The 20,690-nt window shown below is 45.0% G+C and overlaps 1 protein-coding gene across 3 annotated transcripts in view; it reads left to right on the forward strand.

Annotated features, from left to right (window-relative positions):
- Positions 1-1,062: 1,062 nt before the first annotated feature.
- The window catches only part of ABAT (4-aminobutyrate aminotransferase), a 61,555-nt gene continuing 41,927 nt past the window's right edge, over positions 1,063-20,690 (forward strand). Inside the window, exons 1-2 of one of the 3 annotated variants that reach the window (XM_071570783.1) lie at positions 1,065-1,171; positions 9,217-9,384. The gene's annotated coding sequence lies outside the window, so the exon portion shown is untranslated. Of the gene's footprint in view, positions 1,172-2,067; positions 2,179-9,216; positions 9,385-20,690 lie in introns of those variants that run through there. The other 2 variants (XM_071570781.1, XM_071570785.1) reach the window with 2 other exon arrangements.

Raw genomic sequence — 20,690 nt, forward strand, 5'->3', positions numbered from 1 at the left:
TGAGACCTAGGATTCTGTGAGAGAGAGTCCAGGTAGGACTTGCAATAGGTTCTGTTGTGGACCAGATAAATAATAATATTCATTATTGGTAGGAGATTCAAGCATAGTTTTGTGTCTGCAAATAGCAGATGTAGCTGTAGCTGAACTAAGCAATGACTGAGCAGAAGAGCTCATTGTTGCTTGTAGGAAAAGTATTGCCAAAGCTTCATACTGGGGAGCAATCCCACTCCTGCACTGCAGAGAGTTGATTGCTGGTGTCTCCTTGAGGATTGAATCCTGTCTAGGACCTTACTGATGCATCAGTCCTGCTGTAGACCCGATCCCACACAGTTCTGGGCTGTGTCAGTGGTAGGGCTGCACATGGGGCTGGGGAGGAGGATGTGTCACTGCATCGAGCTGCTTCGAGCCCCTCCTGCCCGCAAGAAAAACATGTTTGTCCTTGGTCAGGCTTAAATATCGATGAAGATTTGACATCATACTAGATTTAATTTGAATTTCCAATGAGAGCTAAAAGCCAAAATTACTTTCCCTGTTGCTGTGCTTGCTAAATTAAGTGTCCCAAGCGGCAGCAGGTAAACATGAGACATTAAGGAGAGGACAGTGGGTCTGTTTGGAGCTGCAAGAGCACAGCTACTGCTTCCCGTCACGGTGAGGAAACCCGGCCCTTCTCTTGGATGCGCCATGGCCCGGGGGGCTGGAGGAAGCGGGGCAGGGCTGGCAGCTGACGGTTAATGAGCTGCTCGTCCCACAGCGGGTCTGGCCCTGTCCCACAGCGGGGCTCGCCCTCTCACACAACGGGTCTGGCTCTGACCCAGAGCGGGGCTCGCCCTCTCCCACTACGGGTCTGGCCCTGTCCCACCGCGGGGCTCGCCCTGTCCCCGCCGTGCCCTCGGCGCTCCTTTCAGCCCGCCCCGGTCCCGCCCCGCCCCGGCCCGCCCCGCCCCGGCCCGCCAGGGCCGAGCCGCAGCCGCGCTCTCCCATTGGCCACGCGGCGCGCGGGGCCGCGGACGGCGGCGCTGATTGGCTGCGGCGCGCGGGGCCGAGCGGCGGTGGCGGCGGGGACATCCCAGCCCATCCGAAACCCATCCCAGCCTGTCCCAGCCCATCCCAGCGCGTCCCAGCGCCGCGGAGCGCGGCCGCCGCAGGACACGCAGCAGCCCCGCATCTCTCGGTGAGCGGCGGAACCGCGCGGGGCCGCGGCCCGGGCGCTCGGGAAAGCGGACTGCCTGCGCTCCCGGCGCGGCGGAGCTCCCCCTGGGCCCCTCCCTCTCCCGCCGTCTCCATCCCGCGTTGCCGGGGCAGATCCGCGCTGATGCCGGTCCCTCGAGGTCCCCAGGCCGCAGGGGCTCCCGCTGGGCGGGTGATAGGTGCGGGCGGCGCCGCTGAGGCCGGTGGCTGCTCGGCAGTCCCTGCCCTGCCGGGCCGGAACGCGGTGCTGGACCCGCTGGACGCGGCGGTCCGTGGTGCGCGAAGGGGTTGTAGTTGCCCGTGCGTTCGGCCGCATCGCGGGGCGGGTTCGCGATGCTCTGAGCCCGGGCAGCGACACCCTCGGCACGGGGGTGGGTGCCGGCACGGACCCGCTGCGGGGAAAGGGGGGAAAAAGGGAACGCGAGGGCAACAAAAACCCGTAAGAAAACAGCTGCGTACGCGGGGAGAACGGGGCTGACTTTGCGTGCAGCTCTCCCCTTGCTGAGATGCTGCAGGCAGCTGAGTAATGGTGTTGGTAAAGGCCCGGTGCTGCACTCCAGCTGAGGTTCAGCGGGTCCTTTCAGTCTCCTGAACGCTGGTGCTTGTGTGGCGAAACCTAAGGCAGTGCCTCAGGCTTTGCCTTGAGACATCATCCCTGATTTCACCGCCCTTCCCTTCATTTGTGCTTAAAGTAGCTGTTCAGCCAGAGCTTTGCCTTTGCCTAGCTTGGCTTTTGCCTCTCTGATTCCTCTTCTGTGTTCATGAAATGGAGTGAATGATGCACAGAGAAACTGAACTGCTATGGGAGATTTCCAAGTAATTTTGTAATCAGTAATGAATGGTTGTGGATTTTGCCCTGCAGTTCAAAGGCATGGATGATGGTTATGGGCTCTTAAAAGGGTCTTTGCTCCTCTAGTTTGAGGCAAGGACTTTTGAAAATCAACTGGTGTACCAATTGGTATAAAAGGATTACCTTCTGGAAGCTCTACAGTAAGAAAATTACTTATTATATCCTATTACAATCCAGTTATTGTGTTATAGATTGGATTGGCATTTTTGCCATTCTTGTTGCATTGGTTTGGGGGAGTCTTTACTGTAATTGTTTTTCCTGTAATGTGAGTATTGGGCGAATTGTGTCTGGGATGCAGTTTGTCTTCTCTGCCTGGAGTAACAAATACAGCCTTGGAGGTCAGGGATCCAAGTGCCAGATCATAGCTCACCAAACTGAAGCACAGCAAAAGGATACTACCTGGATATTATAGTGTTTCTCATCCTTAGTGTTTAAAGGACTTCTGAATGAGATAAGCATTACTGGGCTGACTGTACAGGTGGGCAAACTGACATAGATACAGGGAAAGAAAGCTGTTATTGCAAGTTACCTGCTGTGTAGCCTTTTGGACTCAGAATCAGTGTTCAGGTCTTCTGTGTCTGCAGTTGTGCCTGTGTTGTACCTCTTGAACAATCTGGAGTGCAGAAGACAGTGGTGCAGACATCTGCAGATAAAGGAGACCTGAGTCTGTAAGTGTACAGTGTTATTAGATGAGCTGACCACTTGTAAAATGTGTTTGGAAAAATGCAATAAAACTGTTTTATTAGTCTTTTATTAGACCTTTAGTCTTCTGAGGAATAACAGCCTTAGAGGCATACTGTACAGTGAGATGTCTTGTGCATTCAGATACAAAATAAACTGAAATAAGTGGATAAAATTGGATATTTTTGCCCAGGAGGCAGTAAGCAAGCACAGCATGCAAATAAACGCCAAGCAAATCAGGAGGTGTCCTGCTGGCAGCTGTGCTGTTATTGGAAAAGGAGAACATCCTGATCCGGATGATTTCAGAAGCAGACAGGAATTCAGATGCTCGCCAGCCGTGTGTATGTACACCCAAACCAGCTCTCGCTGCCCCTGCCAGCAGCTCAGAGGTGATGTGTCTCCTTGCCCTGTGTGGTGTTTAACAGCAAAGCTTGAGAGCAGTTTTTACCATGCCTTGTGTCCCCCACAGGTGTAGTGGGCATCAGTCCAGCAACAGCTGCCTGTGTGTGCAGGTGCAGCTGCACAGACCATGGCCCTGCCTCGTGGGACAGGGACAGCTCCTGCCCTCGGAGCTGCAGAGTGTTCCTCCAGGCTTGTGCTCTGATTGCTGGATCTGGATTAAAGCAGCTCAGGTTACCTCATGACTTGTACCTCTACTACTGTTTACCTTAGTACTTTCAATGAATATAACATTAGTGTTCACAGAACTGGGAAGATATCACAGATGGTCTAAAACAAATTGGATCTGGTTTTTGGCTTCCTAGCTTCAATTTATGACTTCTAGGATTGAGAGTCCATTCCAGAAATGCTTTAGAAATTTTTTGACTGTTTCAAGTATAAATTAAATTCCCTTCCTTCCTTATCCAAATGAAGACAGCTTGTGAAAGTGTCTCAGGAAAGGGCTGTTGAGTGGTGATACATGAATGTACTGTATGAACAGTACAGCATTCAAAGTTGTATTTCTGTGGTAAAGATACAAATGTTACTGGATTGGCTGTATACCAGAAACTTTAAATCAAGTGGGGACTCTTTAAACTTGGATGAATCTCCTTTGTCCTTGGCCTTGCCATTGCAAGAGGGAGGAGAAAGGAATAGGTCTTGATGGAGTAATTCTCAGATTTTATGTGAGGCATTTCTCCTCTTTACTATTTTCAAAGACCATTTTATTCTTCCTTGTATATTGCAACTTGTTCATCTCTCTGCACCATTTTTGTTCAAGCAGGTTTTTCTGGTAGTGCCTGCTCTTCTGTTATAGTTCTTTAAAAGCTCTTAAGAGTTTCTCAGGCATAATGACAAGTTGGAATGTAATAATGAGGTCTCTCATGCCATTGCAAAGAGTAAGTAATAGAAAAGGGCTGGATTTCTTTAGAAGGAAAGCAGCTGGTACTGATATGTAGGGAGTTGTGAAAGTAAAGGTAAGTAATGCAGAAATGACACATCAGGAGCACTAAATCTAAAAGACCAGAAGTCCACCACACAGATAATTATCACTGTGGGCCTGTGGGATGGATATGCTTTAAAACTTACATAACAGATTTATTTTTCCAGAGGCTGAAAACACTCTATTCTTGTTCCAGACTGATCTGCTTTCAAATTTCTTTATGTACAGAAGAGGTTGCCTTGGGGGTCAGAACTGCTACCAACTAAAAGCAGATAATTCTCCCAGCCACTGCTCTATGGCTCAAAAGCCATCTATCTCTGTCCCCTCTTGGTTTCTGAATTTTGAGATCTGCTTTATCAGATCACAGTCCCGTTGACTGAAACGATGGTTATGGGCCAGGAAAACAGAGAAAGTGATATTTTCTTAGCCGTATGGTGTTTGGGCAAAAATAACAGTATTCTGGGGATTTTCCAAAGCATACAAAGTGTATAAAACAGAGAGTATTTCTGTGGCTTTCAGGCTCTCTTCTGATCTGTGGGAGTAGGATTCTCTACTGCATCCTTGTATTAGATTGATTGTCTTTCCTTTTCCAAAATATTTTACTATTCATTTTTCACAGTTAGCCAGTACTAGAAATTTAGCAGAAGAATGAGGTAGGAATGAGCTTACGTGTTGGAGGAAAAGGTTGTCTCTTGTCCAGTGGAGGTGCATCTACTTGCAGCAGAGAGAACATTTTCTGAGTGGCAAGGATACAGGTCTGCCCTGGTGATGAACTTAACTTTTATAAAGTAGTAAAGCTGCACTGTCCTGGTTGATGTGAGAAAGCACTAAAGCCACTCAACTAAAAGTACTGCCTTTAGTAAGATAACACTGACAGCTAAAAGAAATGTGACTGTAGTTTTCAGATTTAAGCCATTCCCCTTTGTATTGTCTTCTGCCATTATTTTGGTGAATCTTTCTCAGTTTTAATGGAAATATTTGTATAGATGAGCGCTTATATTGTATCAAACTCTTATTTGGGGCTCTGGCTGAAGGGCAGTGTACTATATACTTCTCTGTGACAAGGTGTAAGGCACTTAAAGGCAGTAAAGCTTCAGACTTGGTGAGTTTCCCATTTAGGTTTTATGATTTTACTGAAACACAACTTGGCATTGGCAGGGAGTGTTTGCCTTCGTGTGATTCTTGTGGTAGTTTAAACAGTAAAATCTAATTCTGATGGTGTTTCTGGGGGTAGCACTGCATCTGGCTAATGAATTCATGTAAAAAGTCACTATGTCTCAAGTACAGTCCAGGTGACAGGATGAAGTGCTAAACTTACTAGTTTAGCTGCATGGCTGTAATTCTGAGAGTAAAACAACTTCTAAACCTGTCTCCAGCTTTCCATATGAGAAACTCTGAAATATTCCTTATTCCAGAAGGAATTTCCCTTGCCATCTCCAAAGAAAGCACAGTTTTAATTTTACAAATGAAAATACATTACTTTGCAACTATGGTACCCATATAGAATTCTGTTTCACTTAGGAATGTTTTAGCACTGTCCTCAAAAGGCCTGAAATTTGAAACCTGGCATAGTTCAAGTACCTTGAAAACTGACTGCATAACAGCAAAGAGACTGAGCAATCCTTACCTGGAACCTGCTGAACACACTAGTGGAATCCAATTTTACCTTGGCCTTTTTGATATGTGACAATGTAGCCTTTCCTAGCCCAGCCTGGCAGGCATGGGATGGTGCTGGGAGCCTCCACACAAGGGCAGCTGTACTGGGAGTGCACCACTGAGATGTGGCCTTCCAGGCAGGAAGCTGTTCCTTTGCCTCAGCAGGAGACTTCTCTTTTGGGAGAAACCTGCACGTGCTGCCTTTGGTTTATAGCACATTGCTATTCTGTGCTGACTCCCTTAGGATGCTTTCTGCAGGGTGAGCAGAGAGATTTGGATTCAGGTTCCAGTGTCAAGATCTGCTCTCTGTTCCCCACTGATGGTGCCGCTTTCTCAGCTGTATCAGCCATGTTTGGGAGCATGGATACTGGTATCAGGATCAACGTGTCTCTCAGATTTCCATTCATCTCTTCTGCCATCTGCATGTCATGAGCACCAGATTTTCTCTCCTGAAGTCTTTTGCCTGCCTGCAGTGTCAGCATGATGTACTCTCTACCAGTCTTCCCACACAGCTTTCCAGCCCTTGTTTTTATGGTGTCTCAAGTCTGTTTTAAGGACTCTTAGTCCTACCTGTCAGCTCTAAAAACAAAAGCTCTTGTCCAGAAGGCCATTATGGATCTGTAGGAGACATAGCAGAACATATTGCTGGGTGGAGCACCTGCTCATATGGAAAGGGAAGCTGGAAGAGGGACAGGGTAAACTGAGGGAAGGAGTGAGGAGAGGTGCTGTCCTGCCTCCTCCAGCTCAGGCTGGGCTACACAGGTAGAAAGCACTGTGGTATGTTTATGGGAAAAATGGAAAAGTGTAACCAAAGAGTGTGGATGACACAAGGTTTGCTTTCTAGTTGTTTGTTGGGATATTGGAGTTTTTCATGGCTTTTTTTTTAACTCCCATGTCCTTGTAACCTTGGTTTCACCACTGGTTTTTCACAGAACAGAACATGGGTGTTGGGAGAAGACATAAATTAGTGATGATGTTTTCATGGTGTCCTATTTTTGATGTTTGGCTCAATTTTAAAGTACCCAGTTTCCATCTGTAAGCCTCATACTGGGCACAGCACCAGGCAGCCAGTTCTTTATGGAAATCTGTACCCCAGTGCTGGATGATTTTATGTTAGCTTTGTTGGCTGTAATCTTGATATTAAATCAACTCTTCCTCTTTGTCTTTCCTCCTCAGCATATGAACAGCCCTACAGATTTTTTCACAAGAGATGTCACCTCTTGCCCTTGCAGCAGTTTTTCTTTCTGTGAGAACATAGGCTTAGAGAAGCCACTGAGGAAAACAGGGGGAAAAATTGGGTTACAGAGAAAGGAAATAATCATATCCCTCATTTTGTAACTTATCAAGCTCAATCTTGATTAGACTATGAAAATCACCACAGCATGCCAATTTTGACTTCCTCTCTTAGCGAAAGATAGAGTGTGTGGAGGTTCTTGGCAGCACCCCTTGACAACAAACAACTGAAATCAAGTCATATGTTTTGATTGGTCTGGCAATAATGCAAAAATGTGAATAAGTAACATAAATAACAGGAAAATTGAGTATTTTAAATAATCTTAGTGTAAGCTATTAGCAGTCCTATTTTCTGTTTGTATTGTTTCCTCCCAATCTGTCAGGCTTCCTTCATGTCAGATGTCAAATAATGGGAACGAACCATCTTGTTCCTCCCTGTCATGTCTCTTTCCTCGTCTGTCATGAATGGCACATTTTTCACAAGGTGCTTGCCTGATACTAGTCTTGTGATGTACACCCCAAAAAATTAGGACACTGGGAGTAGGATGGAGGGAGAAAGTTTGTATTGAAGCATTTTTAATAGCTCATTGTATAAATCTGGTTATATAAACGATGGCCTCAGTGGGAATGAGAGAACGTGGCAGGTGAAAAAGCTGTTAGAAGCCAAACCAAACTGCTCTGGCATAATGGGACAGGTTTCAGGTGTAAGATGCTTCATGGCAGCAGGTCAGAGCTTAATCTTGCCCCAGGGTGCTGGAGACCACAACTTCTCCGTCCTTAACACAGCATCACTTCAGGCAAAGCTGAGCACGAGGACAGCAACAGTTCCCAATGGCAGGTGTGAGGGATGTTCTTTATGGACCATGCTGCAGGTGTGAGAGATGGAGTTTACCTCTGTGGACCATGCTGCAGGTATGAGGGATGTGCTTTACCTCTGTGGACCATGCTGCAGGTGTGAGGGATGTGCTTTACCTCTGTGGACCATGCTGCAGGTATGAGGGATGTGCTTTACCTCTGTGGACCATGCTGCAGGTGTGAGGGATGTGCTTTACCTCTGTGGACTGTGCTACATTCACTGCTGTGTTCTCTCCTCTCAGCTCCAGTATAAAGCAACCTTGTTTTTTGTTCCACAGCTATTGCTGCAATGCAGCTTCCTGGAGAGAGAATTAGGATTACACAATCAGAATGGGCTGGTGGAGGTAGGAAAGCAGAGGATGAGCTGGGCTCAAATGAATTCCATACTCCTTGTTTTCAGGGTGGTTTTACCAGGTAATGAGTTACAGGGGTGAAAATGTTCCATTTGTTGCATGGTTTGGGCTCTGGGTATTGTAAGGGGCTGTTGGAGCTGCTGTAATGTGATGCTTCTGCCGTGGCTGCTGTGAAAAACAGCTGAAGGAAAACTGAAGAAGGGCTTGTTAGTGTTACAAAGGGAATAATAGAGGCAAATGAAGACAATGGCAAACAGTGCTAGGGGCTGGATTCATGATGTTATGGGGCCTTTTACTGGGAAGGACTTTACTGATTCTATCAACAATCTGTGTCACAGTAATGATAGCTGACAAATCTTGTCCTTTTTTCCTTTCAATAACAAAGTCCAAAATTCCAGTTCCTTTTAGCAGTAACAGGAGACCAGTAACTACTTACTTAATTTCTCATCAATAATGATTTTTTTGGCCAAGAAGGTGATTGGAAAACACCTCTTCTGATGCAGGCTGTAAGTTTCCTGTTGATACTTTATTCATAAAACATTGAATCGTTACCAGCTTGTGTATGAGTTTCGAGTTTGTTGTTTTGCTTCTCTGTAGATTTTGGTGTGTTGGGACTTTGTTCATTCAAAATGGTAGGACTGATGATGAACTTGGGTTCCATGGATAGGTGATGTTTCAACAGCGGGTCAAGTGTAGTGGCTACTCTGGATGGAGCTCTCCTTCCTCACACTGCTCAGTTGTTTCACTGGTTCACTCTGTTTTCTCTGAGCTGAATTTGTGACTGGACACTGAAGGGTTTGGTGATGTTTCTTCTCCAAATTAGGAATCCCTCTGGTATGGGTGGGAGACTGAGCCATGCAGGTAGCAGGAGAGCTAGATGAAAGTGGAGTTCTTCAGAAAACAGGCCAAAAAGGTGCTACTACCCCTACAAACCTAAGGTTGGTGGTGTCACACCATACGTTATTTCTGGATGCAATGCTTGCATAAAGTGTAATTTTTATTTTTTTATTTTTTTTCAGAAAATAGGCAGAGAAATCAGCTTCCAGAGTGATCTGATAAATGATAGGAAATGGCTCACAGCTCCAGTTTTATTGTTCCAAATGGAAAAGAGAGGAGAAAGGGACTGTTTGTTACATCTGGTCAAAATCCACATGCAGCCTTGCATAACTGATCCTCTGCTCTGGCTGGTAAGCAAAATTTGCAGGCTTGCAGCCACATCCTTCTCATCTGTTGCGAAACTCCAGCCTCTGATTATGTGTCAGCTACTGTCACTCGTTAACAGCAAAGAGGGAAAAGGGACAACTTAAGGTACTACATGGCACTGTGTTCTAAAGGCTGACAAAGCACATGATGTTGTATCTTCTGTAAAGAATTATCTGACTACTGATAAATCCTGCAGTTGCATCCATTTGGCAAAACTAATTTTATGAAGGAGAAGAAAAATTTTGCCATTTTTCTGAACTTCTATGACCCTCCTCTCTTGAGATGTTAAGTATCAGTGAGGGCAGTGCTCTGAAGGGAAGCACTGGCTCTGCCCTTGTGCTAGTGCTGCTTACTTCATAAGCTACCCTTAGGAAGCTAAACATTTCCCAAAGGGGCTTTTGTTAAATAAATAAACAAGCTGTTTAACTTAACTACTAGCTACTTATTCCATACTGATTGTATTCATCCTGGAGTAACTTGGGGAAGCTGCTTAAAATTACACCAGCAATAGACTATCCTCGATCTCCTTTTAATAGTGCAGCCATTCTTAGTGTTTATTAGTGCCCTTGTGGCAGTATTGTCATTACAGAGGCAGGCTTGTTGACAGTGCCAAAAGGGAGGGGAGCTGCTGCTGTTGCCCGTTCACAGAAACACAAACCGACAGAGTATCAGTTTATGCGGTGCTTTATTTGCTGGGCCCGGGAAACCTGGGGACTACTGTCCTAAGCCAGGATTCCAATGAGCCGTTCTTGAAGACAGCTTTTATACTTTTTCTACAGCGTTGTACGTGCACAAAGACACACGGTCTCGTTCATAAATCAGTTACATAGGTTATATGTATACAATTGATGTCCGTCTCCAAGGGTTAAAAATCTACCACGCTCGTCTAGCACAGGATTCTGGTTAATTAGGCCCCCATCACCAAACCCCTTACATATGTTGATTCTAATCTTATCTTTAAGCAACAGTTTGTTTTCTTCCTCAGGTTCTATTTACTTCACTAATCGCTTTAATTATTGTCCTGCTGTTCCTAGCAAGTTCCCAATAGTTTCTGGGCCCCCACTACTGTTTCAAGTTACCTCACCACAGGCCCAGTTAAACCCCGTAAACCTTAGCATAACTACTTCCACAGTTAGATTTACAAATATATTTGTAACAACTCCCCCCTTTTGAGCATCCTTCGAGCTTCTTTTTCGCAAGGATGCTCAATCATTCAAATAGTTGCCTCCGAATAGGGCGGAGGAGCTGACATATTAGGATTCAAAGCTCCCGGTATAATCATTTCTTTCCGAGTGACAGCCTTGATCACTTGGCGTGTGTGCTGACCTTCTTTTAGAATCATTCCTAAAAGACACCTATAAACAATTAAAAGTGCCACAACAATTATTACGATTGATATTGCATACTGTATAATCGAGGAGAGCCAACCAGAGACCTGGATTCCTAGGGAACTAAAGATTTGTCCAATCCAGTTATGTTCTGCTTCTTCTTTTACCTCACGTACCTTATTTTCGATTTGTCCCAATTGACGAATGTCATTCTCGACATCTTGAGTAACATTAGGGATGTGTATACAGCAGTGCTCATTTCTACCATGCAAATACCCACAAACACCGTGTTCTTTGAGAAGTATCATGTCCAAAGCCATTCTATTCTGTAAAGTCACCCTAGAAGTAGCCTGCAATTGGATAATTATAGCTTTGAATCCTTTCCTGGTTACCGCTGCCAATCTTTCAGTTTGACCCATTAATTTAAACAACATCTCCCTATTCCGATAGGAGGCAACTGGTGCAAACAAAGATTCTAGAGCCCACCCAAATTTAACTCCCCCTGAGGGTTCATGCCAACCTTCTTTATCTAATCCTAAATCCTGCAAATCCTGATCCACACTTCGTCTACTTCGTAGTTGTTTTTCTTCCTTAGTTAATTTTGATTCCTTCCAAAAAGGGCATAATGTAGGAATTCCTAAAGTAATTTGTGTAATCAGTCCATCTAAGGGCAAGTGAGTTGTCCACTGCCCGTGTCCTAGTACCCATACTAAATTTCCCGGGCTATGTACAGTTGAGTATTTACAATTAACAGCCTTCTCTTCCTGTTCTATAGTAATATAATGTTTATATCTTCTACACTCACATCCCCACTTCAATACCATTTTTACGGGAACAAGTCCTATCTGATCCTCCGGAGTGTCACATGTAAATACTTGGGTACAATTCCATTCTTCTAGCTGCGTATGAAAATACCTGGAAGAGGTTTCAGTGGTAAAAACCTTTAGGTGTGACTGATCTTCTGTTCCTGTCCACTGTATACACCACTGCACCTTGCCAATATAGCTATAATGCTCCAAGACACTAGAACCCCAAGTAGTTTTCCATTTTTTCCAGATATCAACATCATGAGTAACATTCCGGCATTCTATAGTATATTGTTGTTTTCCCCATTTTATATTTTGTCGTGGTGCCCCAGTACGGGCGTGATCACAGGGTTCATCAAAAGGGGGTTCGATATAACATCTACCTGTGTCCCTTTGCCATACATAATACGTAGGTTTCTTTTTGCACTCTGTTTCTGTCATTACCCGTTTAGTCAAACATATATCAGCCCCTTTCGATTCTGGTCGAGGTACTTTTCCAAATACTTTATGACATGTCCATGAAAAATTCTTGCCTGATAATGGCATAACAGTTACGGGGATTACCCCCCACGGAATAGGATCACTTGCAGTCCGGGGCATAGGTAAACAGGAGGTAATCTGAGATACATTTTGTATCAAACCAAAATCTCTAATTAGACCTATCACTAAGTTTTCACGATGTCCATATTCCTTTTCCCAACCTACCCCTGAATTCGGGGAGTCAGTGACAGGTTCCTGATCAGAGGAACCTATCACCCGTAACTCTACATTTCCCTGGTCCCTACTACTTTGAACTGTTTTTGTACATGTATAGTGTCCCGTCCACATTTTTGTAGCTTTCGGTATATGCATGATAGAAGTGCCCCTTCGCATCCTTTCATCCCAAGTCAATTTTGAAGTCAATTCTTGATCGTCATCGGCCCCATCCCATCAAGCCTTCCATCCAGCTTTAATTTCTCGGAAACCAACTCTCTGATCGCAAATAAATAAACAAGTTAGATTGACAGCGTTCCCTTCACGTACAGTTACATAAGATCTTGGAACTTCAACCGTTACCACCCCTCCCACTGGAACAATCCACCACCATAATATCAGGGCTGACTTCGCAATATTAATCGGGTGGGTGACAGTGGTTCTACTGTCCATTTCAGAGGAACCTTTTTCACCCTGGTGTAATGGATCCAGTTGTCGATCCCTTGAACCTTGACGGCGGTATATGTAGTCATGATCACTTGGTGAGGTCCGTCCCATCTCTCCTTCAACGGCTCCTCAGACCACTTTCGCACATACACCTGGTCACCCGGAAGAATATCGTGTGCTGGATTCTCCAGGGGTAAAGGCCGATTCCACTGCAACATCCCTCTGATTGCTGTAAGAGTTTTATTCAGAGCCAAAACATAATTAAGCAACATTTGATCCCCAGTTAAATGAGGGTCCCCCTGATATGTAGCAGCATGATAGGGTTTCCCATACAAAATCTCATATGGGCTAACTCCCACCCTTTCCCTGGGTTTAATTCTGATTCTTAGCAGAGCTAAAGGCAATGCCTGCGGCCATTTTATTTCTGCTTCTTGGCAAATTTTTGTAATTTGATTTTTCAATGTTTGATTCATCCGTTCTACCTGTCCGCTAGACTGAGGCCTCCAAGGGGTATGTAAATCCCAGGAAATTCCCAAAACTCTGGAAAGATCCTGAACAATCCCAGCCACAAAGTGGGGTCCCCTATCTGATGAAATTCCTAAAGGCACTCCAAACCTCGGAATAATCTCCTTTAACAACGTTTTAACCACCTCCTTTGCCCGATTAGTTCTGCAGGGAAAAGCCTCTGGCCATCCTGAAAAGGTACACACATAAACCAACAAATGTTTAAAATGTTGGGCTTTAGGAAACTCAGAAAAATCCACCTGCCAATAATCCCCAGGCTGTGGCCCCACTTTAATTATCCCCATTTTTACCTGTTTCCTTACCACTGGATTGTTTTTAATACATACCGCACACATGGCATTGATCCTCTTTGCTAATGTTAACATCTGGTTTGAGAATATTTCTTTCCTTAAAAATTTTACTAACGCCTCTGCACCCCAATGGCACTTATTGTGTTCCACTTCAAGCACCTGCTTCATGATTTTTACCGGCAGTATCACTTGACCAACAGGGGTTACATACCATCCTTTGATATTCTTCCGTGCACACATCATTTGTGCAAGTTTCTCGTCCTCTGGAGAATAATGAGGCACTGTCTCCATATAAGATGCAGCGGGGTTTTCCCGGGTTGGTAATAACGCCATCTGAGTCCATACTTCCCGGGCAACCTGGCGTGCCACCTGGTCTGCTTGTTAATTACCTTGAAATTCTTTCCCCGAATCGTTTTGATGCCCTTTAACATGCATGATTGCTACTGCGGTAGGCTTATAAATTGCTTCCAACAACTGGAGGATTTCTTCCCGATGTTTTATTGAAGACCCCTGTGAATTAAGCAGTCCACGCTCTTTCCACAGGGCTCCATGCACATGCACTACTCCAAAGGCATACTTAGAATCGGTCCAAATGTTCACCTTTTTCCCTTGGCTTAAAATTAGAGCTCGCACCAAAGCCCAAATTTCAGCTTTTTGCGCTGAGGTACCCGGTGGTAGTGCTTTTGCTTCCACTGTCTGTCGCAGGGTGACCACTGCATATCCAGCATACCTGGTGCCGTTTTCCACAAAGCTGGATCCGTCTGTGAATAGTTCCCAGTCAGGGTCCGGTAATGGTTCATCTTTTAAGTCCTTGCGACTGGCATAAACCTGTTCAATCATTTCGACACAGTCGTGCTCCAATTTCCCTTCCTCCTGAGTAGACATCAAAAATTCTGCCGGGTTAAGGTGGTTGGTTAGTTTTAATTCGATATCGTCCTGCTCCCTTAGCAGGGCCTGATATTGGAGCATACGACTTGAGGAGAGCCAATGTCCCCCCTTTTGTTCCAACACAGTAATCACCATGTGGGGCACATAGACTGTCATATGTTTTCCCAAAGTCAATTTGCGAGCTTCCTGTATCAGTATCACGGTAGCTGCTACCGCCCTCAAGCACCCCGGCCAACCACTACTCACTGCGTCCAGCTGTTTAGAGAAATACCCCACCGGCCTCTTCCACGACCCCAGTTTCTGGGTGAGGACTCCCAACGCCAGCTGCTGTTTCTCATGCACATATAATTGAAAATCCTTGGTCAGGTCGGGCAGTCCCAAGGCCGGCGCTTCCTTAAGGGCTTGTTTCAATTTTTGAAACGCTTTTTCTTCTGCTGGCTCCCAGGTAAACACCTGCTTCTTTACAGCCTCATACAATGGTTTAGCCATTAGTCCATAGTTAGGGATCCACAGCCGGCACCATCCAGTCATTCCTAGGAAAGATCTTAACTCATGGTGATTACGAGGCACTGGAATGTCACAGATTGCTTTTATGCGGTTCGTTCCCAATCTAGTACCCCTTGGGAAATTTCACAACCCAGGTAGATAACTTTCTGTTTTGCCAACTGTGCCTTTTCCCTAGAAACTCGGTATCCCGCTTGCCCCAACATGTTCAATAGATCAATAGTCAGTTTACAACAGAGTTCTCGTTCTGTGGCTCCCAGGAATATATCGTCTGTGTATTGTAGAATTACATATGAAAAAGGTGAATCTTTTACCTGAGTAGTTCTCCATTCTTCCAATTCTTTGGCTAGCTGATTACCAAATATAGTAGGTGACGATTTGAATCCTTGAGGCAGTCTGGTCCAAGTCAGTTGGCACTTCTGTCTCGTGTCTGGATTTTCCCATTCGAATGCAAAGATGTGCTGACTCTCAAGTGCCAGGGTATGCAGAAAAAGGCGTCTTTCAAGTCAATTACCGTAAACCACTGAAATTTCTCAGAGACAGATGTTAACAGCGTATACGGATTAGCTACCACAGGATATATATCTTTAGTGATTGCGTTAACTGCCCTTAAATCCTGCACCAGTCTGTATTTTCCATTTGGCTTCACTATTGGAAAAATAGGGGTATTATATTCTGATTCACATTCCCTTAATATTCCCAATTTCACAAACTGATCAGTCATTGGAGCTATTCCCTTTCTTGCTTCAAGCCTTATTGGGTATTGTTTCACCCTTACCGGTTGCGCTCCTTCCTTCAGTTTTACTACTACCGGCTCAGCCGCTTTCGATTTACCAGGGATCCCCGTCTCCCAAACCCACGGAGCCACAGCCTGCTCTGTCACCTCTGGTATCGTCTCTGGTTCTACTTCCTTAATCATAAACATTTTTGCTAAGTTTTCTTCTGGTATTTCCAATTTTACCCTATCCTTATCAAATATTATTCTTGCTTGTAAAACCGAAAGCAAATCTCTTCCAAGTAGTGACTCTGGGCTGTTCGGCATATATAAAAATTGATGATCAAATTCCTTCCCCCCAAATTTAATATCAAGCGGCCGCAGGAATGTCCTTTCCTCTACTTCCCCAGACACCCCAACAACCAGTACTTTCGATTCACTCAAAACTCCCCGTAATTCGTTTACTGCCGAATAACTAGCCCCAGTATCCACCCTAAATTCTACCGGCTCCCCCTCTATTTCCATGACCACCTTAAGATCCTGGTCTAGTCAGCTTTGAGTTTGAGTGTTTCCCATCATCAGTGCCTGAGCGACACTTTGTGGATTATTCGCAAATGGATTCATTCCATTCCCCACAGCACTGACCAAGTTAACCCCGGGCAAAGAACTGCCACCCATTTGCATTCCTTGGCTGAGCGGGCATTCGTTCTTCCAATGTCCAAATCCCTTACAAAAGGCACATTGATTAGGTCCCAACATCCCGCGCATATTCATCCCTTGATTGCCGAAGCCACCCCTTCCAAGTCCGCCTCGCCCTCGGCTCCGGCCCCGACCCCTAAAATTTCCTGTATTTCCCCCTGTCGCTTGCTTCAATACTGCCAACATACCTGCCTGCTGCTTCTTTGTCGTCTCCTTTTCCCTATTATTATATACTTTCCATGCCACCTCTAACAGCTTTTCTAAGTTCCGCATTTCTTCTCCTTCTAATTTTTGCAGCTTTTTCCTAATATCCTCCTGAGACTGTCCCATAAATATTAAAGCCAACTGAAGTTTACCAGGTTCTGATTCTACATCCAAGTTAGTATATTTTCGAGCCGTATCCTTCAACCTCTCCAAAAATGCCGACGGAGATTCTCCCTTCTCCTGCCGAACCGAATACAGTTTCGACCAATTCATTGTTTTAGGAATGCCATCTCGAATTCCTTCAACCAACAACTCCTGATATGCCTTAAGCGCCTCATATCCCCTGGCTGTATTAGGATTCCATCCTGGGTCATCCCTCGGCACTAACTCATTAACCGTACTATGGGTTACCTGAGCCCTTATCATGTCCCTAGCCCGGTCAGTCATAACTTTCATCACCATCTCCTTTTCAGTAGAATCCATAAGAGTATCTAACAGAACTTGGAGGTCATTCCAGTCTGGTGTTTGCGCCTTAATAACCATTTTTACTACCCGTGCAACCTTCTCCGGATTCTCCCGATAAGCTCCGGCTGACTGTTTCCAAATCATCAAATCGCTAGGTGAAAACGGGACCTTAACTATAACCCTTCCACCATCTGCCCCCACGGCCTCCCGTAGAGGTGCCATCAATTTAGGCCGCACGTCCCCCTCCTTCCCCTTTTGCCTTCCCCGGCGTGTGCGTCCAGTTAATGGGGTTCTTTGTACATCACCCCTATTATCTAGCTCCGACTCTTCGTCTGAAGAGGAGGGAGCAGAGGTCTTTCCTTTTCCTATTTTAAGGCTTTCAAGAGAGGGACACGGAGGTGCACTAGGGGAGACCAACAGCGACACATCTTCCTCCGGGGGCTCAATAAAGCGCAACTTTCGCTCTTTACAACCCACACATTCATTATTAATAGTTTCCAAAACCAGCATACCACATTCTTTTAACCATTCAGTTTTTCCTTTTAAATGATAAAACAAATCTAAGTAAGGTATCTCATCCCATTTATCATTTTCCCTTAAGAAACCCATCAAAGGGGCGATAATCTCCGTAGTCATTGTACCATTCCGCGGCCATTGCATTCCCCCCGTTTCATATTCTGGCCAAACATGATTACAGTAATCAATCAAGTTCTTTTTCTTCATAGTTTGTTCAAAATTCCCCGTTTTCCAGTGCTTCAACAAACACCCGAGGGGGGAATCCTCGGGAATATCCTTATCGTTAGAAGACATTATCCCACAGCTCCCGAATGACAACAGAAACACGTACGACGCTGCGACTAACCACCAACCTATATCCCCAACTTGCCAATTCTAGTCGCTACCGAATGGCAAGTACCGGACCTGCACGAATTCTATGTACGTGTCTTACGGCCGGTGCCCAGGCTTCCAATACCAACAAACCAATCTTACCACCCCCATTCAGAATAAAGCCACCCCCCTTTCAAAATAAAGCACCTTCGGGCTCACCTCTATGTAGTTGTCCGACGGGCGCGGGGCCGGGCACGAACTGATGACTCCCCGAGGAAACTGCTCGGTGCCGGCTTGGAGTGGATCAGGACGCGAACCGCCCCAGCAACCCTCGGAGCCCCACGTTTGGGCGCCAGAAAACTGTTGCCCGTTCACAGAAACACAAACCGACAGAGTATCAGTTTATGCGGTGCTTTATTTGCTGGGCCCGGGAAACCTGGGGACTACTGTCCTAAGCCAGGATTCCAATGAGCCGTTCTTGAAGACAGCTTTTATACTTTTTCTACAGCGTTGTACGTGCACAAAGACACACGGTCTCGTTCATAAATCAGTTACATAGGTTATATGTATACAATTGATGTCCGTCTCCAAGGGTTAAAAATCTACCACGCTCGTCTAGCACAGGATTCTGGTTAATTAGGCCCCCATCACCAAACCCCTTACATATGTTGATTCTAATCTTATCTTTAAGCAACAGTTTGTTTTCTTCCTCAGGTTCTATTTACTTCACTAATCGCTTTAATTATTGTCCTGCTGTTCCTAGCAAGTTCCCAATAGTTTCTGGGCCCCCACTACTGTTTCAAGTTACCTCACCACAGGCCCAGTTAAACCCCGTAAACCTTAGCATAACTACTTCCACAGTTAGATTTACAAATATATTTGTAACACTGCCACTGCACAGCTTACATTAAATGCTTTTCTCTGCACTTGTTCCAGCATTTTTTGGTCATCTCCAGTCTGTCCCACCATACTAAGGCTGGTCGTATTGCCAGCTCAGTTGTTACTTCACATCTTTAGAGCTGAGTGATGTTTCCTTGCAGCACCTATGGATGTGCTTCCTGGGATATTTGCAGTGCTGCAGGATGTCCAGTGGCTCTCTTGGGTGCTGGAAATGGATAGAACCAGCACAGAACTGTTCTGAAAAGCTGGTGCAGGAGATAAGGTGTGTGGCACTAACACCAGTGGGTGGTCACATGGACACTGGCTTTGGGTACTTCTCACAAGGTTTCAAAACATGCTTAGAGTGTGAGTGCAAGAGGATATTCCAGAATAGGTTCTCTCCCAAATCTTTAAATATCAGTTTTATTCCATTCCTGCTTTTAATGTGTCTAGTTCCAGTCCAGGGGGCATCTTCTTTATGAAAATGGAATTAGTGGGTATCTTCTGTGATTCCAGAACCAGCTGGCATAATATCCTGGATTTCTGTTCCCACTCTCAATTTTTGCAGCCTTTCTGAGCATCAGTTACACAAGGATTCCCTCAACAGTTTCTTGGTTCCAGGTCCCTGTTTTCTGATGCCAGCTGCTAATCTGGACTTGCCCAACTCATGGTGGGACTTTTACAAAGATTTGTCCAGATCTAGGAGCCTTCCCAAAACTGGCCAACACTTTTTAACTGCCTAAATGAGGCTCACAGAATCTTCACTTTGATGTAATTTATGGCTTGTATGTTCCAGACTGAACGAACAGTGCTCAGTCCCTTACATGGGTGTCAGTGTTACCATGAGAGTGGAGGGTGCAATACAGATGCACCTTGAAGAGACTTTACCAGTGAGATTAGCCATTAGCACACTTACTAACATCCAATTTATCTCCTTAAATTTGCGTTCAGATATTTAGTACTTATGTGAAATGTTGTAATTAGTTTTATCAAACAGGCAATATAGAGAGAGTAAATAGGCACAGTTTATGCAGCATCCTTGTGGAGTTTTCCCTAGTGGGTAACTTTCAGGTTTTGGTAACCTTGAGGGAGTCTTCCAGTTACCAGCTTTTCTACCTTGCTTTTAATTCAACAGAGTGCTTTGGCTCATTCACAGCTCTGGTTTTGTGAATGGGCCGAGTGAAGTAAGAGGGACCACTTGAGAAATATGTATGTTGCTGAATCAGATTGGCACTAGTTTCTTTCTCCATCTGGAGCCCAAAAATAATTTTCTAGACATACTAGGGAATTTAGTCACAGAGTGTTTTTAACACTGTGTACGTATCTGTGTTTTCTAAACTGTTTTGAAAACTGCCCAACTGGTGTTCTTTTTTACCTATTGCCTAAATGAACAGGCAACAATAGGACTTTTGAACTGTGGAATTTCATAATTGTGCTTGAATCTTGTATCCCTTTCCTTCTTCTGAATGTGAAATTCTCATGTTTAATGGGAATTAAAGCATTGACATCTGAAGAACAGAGGGATTGATCCCCCTCTCCCTGTGAGTTACACTAGTTAGTGGTTAGGCAGTAGTGCAGGTGCAGTTCAGCTGTGCCCTTGCACACACACAACCTCTGACTTCCTTAAGCTGAGCATCTACCCACCACATTAATTCCCTGGAGTCAGTGGTATTGATTGTGGTGAATTCTGCTGTGTTCATGAGGCTTTTTGCTTCTTTCACAAAAGAAAAACTGCCTCTGTACACTGAGTGTAGTGTCATTGCATATGCTAGGGTAGGAAGCAGCCTTCTGACCAGCCACAGGTGGGAAAATCTTCAGTGTGCTGAGTCTCCTGCAAAGCTAAGCAATCCCAGTTGTCCCTTTTATTTTCTGTTTTGTGCTTCATGGCAATCCTCTTTGGTCAAATAACATTCTTATCCTTCTGCCTGCAAATCGTTTGCTCAGATTTTTATCATTAACTTGGGATCAACAGTTACACAGTCTTACTTTGTTTCCTTCCAATTGCATTGAAATATTTTT

The sequence above is a fragment of the Pithys albifrons genome, chromosome 16 (assembly GCF_047495875.1).
Source record: "Pithys albifrons albifrons isolate INPA30051 chromosome 16, PitAlb_v1, whole genome shotgun sequence".
NCBI classification, from domain to species: domain Eukaryota; kingdom Metazoa; phylum Chordata; class Aves; order Passeriformes; family Thamnophilidae; genus Pithys; species Pithys albifrons.